This window comes from Agrilus planipennis, unplaced genomic scaffold (genome assembly GCF_000699045.2).
Source record: "Agrilus planipennis isolate EAB-ADULT unplaced genomic scaffold, Apla_2.0 scaffold49, whole genome shotgun sequence".
NCBI classification, from domain to species: Eukaryota; Metazoa; Arthropoda; class Insecta; order Coleoptera; family Buprestidae; genus Agrilus; species Agrilus planipennis.
In genome coordinates, this window is record NW_020438913.1 from 1270929 (window position 1) to 1274572 (window position 3644).

Genomic DNA, 3644 nt, shown 5'->3' on the forward strand with positions numbered 1-3644 from the left:
TGTAATTTTGATCTTTGACAATGCATTCGATGCACCGAAATCTGCATTTTCTAATACTGTAAACCGCTTTTAAAATTAACTTTAACTAAATGAACTACAGCCCATCAAAGAGACCTATGTTTATAAGAAATTTGGACAATTTGATCATCTTCAGGGTCACCGTTGGAAAGTGTAGTTTTGAACTTTGATAACGCATTCGATGCACCGAAATCTGCACTTTCAAATGGTTCGAACAGCTTCTAAAATTACTTTAAATAATTGAACCACAGCCCATCATAGAGACATTTGTTTATAAGAAATTCGGAAAATTGTATCATTATCAGGGCCATTTTCGAAAAGTCTAATTTTAAACTTTGCAATTGCATTAATGCATCGAAATGTGCGCTTTTCAATCGTTTAAACCACTTTTAAAAATAACTTCAAATAATTAAACTATAGTGTCTCAAAAAACACAAAGCTAGAAGGAATTGGCTTGATTTTAACCCAAAAAGACCCCAAGAGGCTGAATCATCTGACCATGATAAGAAACTCACATCTGTTTGTTTTAGACTATTTTCTTTCATCGTGACCATGTTTTTGTTGTTTTGCGAGTAAAAATAAATAGGTAATAGTATTATACGGACAATTATTGTCTACCGATGCGGTCAATCACGTAATACAATATTTTTTTCTTTTAATGATTCAGGAATTTATTTTGTGCCTATCTTTCAGGTTTTTTTATTTTACATATTTATTAAGAGTCCTGTAGGGCTGGAGATATGTAATTTATTTGAAATACTTGCATATTTTACTACAGGTAATTTACTAAGCGGAAATACACATTGTTTTTTTTATTTTGAAAATTTCGAACTTTATTAGTGAAGTTTATAACTCTAGTAATAAATAATTATTTAACTCCCTACTCATGTATCTTATCAAATGCTATCACATGGTCAAAATTTTAACAAAGCTCAGGAATGAAACGGTAGGTACAATAAGAAAAAAAGTTAATAAATAGAAAAGCAAAACTAATTTTACATTATGTTTATTATTTCGGTTTTATTCGGCTTACTATTATAATATTTAATCAGGCTTCGTGAACCAATGAATTGTCATCGCTTCGTATTCGGTTTAAAATTTCCGAACTCGGGCTTAGTTTCCATCGAGGTTTGCTCGATGTAGTAGTAAATAGCGGTCGGTTGCGATTTTATTCAATTATAGTGGAAAATAATATAAATTGTTTGCGTTGATAGCAAGATATTCGTATGTATTTAATGTTGCCAAGTTAGAGTGTCTTACCAAGGGTCAGGAGTCCCTTTTTACCCTTTAAGGATTACTTACGTTGGTCATGAACTTCTCTTACATTGCTTTAAAGGATATATAAGGATATCCACCACATTTACAATCTGGGATACAACAGGGAAAAGGTAGAATCTTTGATGTTTACTTTTCCTAATGTACATACGATATATTGATGGGTTTTTTCATTAATTTTCTGCAAAGATTATGAGCTATTATTTTTTCCGAGTACAGCCCTTATATACCTCCATAACGTCTATAAAGTTTATTCAAATCGGTTAAGCCGTTTTTGAAGAAAAATATATTTTCTGATTTTTCCTTGTTTTCTGGATTTATTCAAAAACCAAAATAGATAGAGATCTAACATTTTCAGGATTAAGGTATCTCATTAGTACCAATATACCCTCAAAAAATAATCTATTTATTCCTCTGGTGCCGATTCCTATGACCTTTTATACTAATCAATAGATAAAACCTTTTCATTGAAAACAGCAATAAAAAGACTTGTAACTGAGTTAATATTAAAATAATTTTGTTTTTAAAAAAGAACATTTAACTCGTAGCCTTTCATATACCCATTTTGCACTATTATTAGTAATAAATATTCACGATAAACTCAACGGAATTTTTTGATGATTTGAAAAATTGACTTTTCAAGCTTACTTTTTCATAAGCATTTTTATGTTTTACTTTCGTCTCAGATTATACCTCAGGAGCTTAGGAACAGTCGCAAAGCGCCCGAGTTTTGAATTGTCAATTCAAAAATATATGATAGTTATTAATCATATCATTTTATTTTTAAATTAGCATGATCCGAATTCAGCCGAACGTATGTGGAAAACCTGCGGTAATTATAGATGGACAGATAGATGTGGAAAAAAACTTGGTGTTTTCTTTTTACTAATTAAGTTATATTGATGAAAATAGAAATAGGCAAAGTTCAGATTTTCCAAAACATCTCAAAATAGAAAAAAGCCACAAAGAGTAGAATAATTTGAAATGAGATTTGTTGGTAGCATTAAATTCTGCAAAATATTCCATGTTGTACTGTTGCTCCATTTCTTCTAATATACATACATACATACATACGTACACATTTAAAAAGAAAAAATTTGACTTACTTAGTCATGGAGTCATCATAAGTTAATCCCTTGGATATAGATAGCAGAAATTTTACACAGCGGTTTCTTTTAACAATGTATATAACGAATAAGAAAAGTTACTTGGAAATTCAATCCCTAAGGGGGTGCAAAGCGGTGCCAATATTTGTACGGAACTTAGTCTTAATACTCTTTAGGTAATATAATTAATCAAACACTTAAAAAATACCGCCTTACGTAATATCTGAAATTTATGAGAAAGTCTATTACATTTATAAGCTTTGAATTTAATATTTGATTTTATTACAGATATTACCGAAGGAGTTTCATTGGAAAGAACAGTCATGCTGAGAGAGAAAAAAATTGTAATACCAACCGCCCCAATTGCTTTCAGAACGGTGAGTTTTTTCTCATTTATTACTTACATGTTTTCCGTTTTATATCTGTGTTATGTTTCCAAAAATTAAAAGGATCATTTCTAACGTTTTCCCCAATGTAATTATTATTATAGTTCTTTGAAGAAATCAAAAGTTTTCTTTATGTTTCAATTTTGCGTTCTACGATAATAAATAGTACATTTAAACTTCATTTTCGTAGCAATTATAATTTATACACATAATTTTAGTCGTAAAATTTAAAGATTTAAATGAATTCTGCGTAAATAAAAAATAAAATTAAATAAATTGATTAAAATAAATTTAATTGCATGTAATTGCGGCTAATTTTTTATAGGTAACTTTGAACTAATGTATTACATTTTCACTAATCTTTCTTTTGAATTACGTGTTTCATTGAAAAAACAGATACTTACACAATTAAGCGGTGTTTCTACAAAATTTAATTTATCAGGAATGGAAATCAATTGTATTTTTATGCCAATTCGGACAGCCCTAATATATTTAGTGAAATTACTCGAAAAATATATATGTGGTTTTCGTAAAGTGTTTATCTATTATAAAAATTGTTAATTCGTAACTTTTGTTGTTACCGAGTGGGAAGGCGTTACCCATGAATATAATTAATTCAATGTGTAGTTTGTTTACTATGTACTTTATTGTACCTATCGGAAAAAGTATAGGTTTTTGACTTTTTATCTTTATTCTAAAAGTTTCAATGAGTATGGTAGACTTTTGAAGTTTTATTTTAATTAGAGACTTGATTTTCTTAACATTCAGACCGATGTCCAAATTTATTTTCTGCCTTTTAGTACATAACCAACTGTACATACATATATTATAAATATATAACTAAAAGATTTTTACTTTT

At 28.9% G+C, this 3644-nt stretch overlaps 1 long non-coding RNA gene across 1 annotated transcript; it reads left to right on the plus strand.

Annotated features, from left to right (window-relative positions):
- Positions 1 to 1181: 1181 nt before the first annotated feature.
- On the plus strand, positions 1182 to 2777 carry LOC112904162. Its single transcript, XR_003230924.1, has 2 exons — positions 1182 to 1406; positions 2688 to 2777. It is a non-coding gene; the product is annotated as an uncharacterized LOC112904162 (long non-coding RNA).
- Positions 2778 to 3644: the final 867 nt, after the last annotated feature.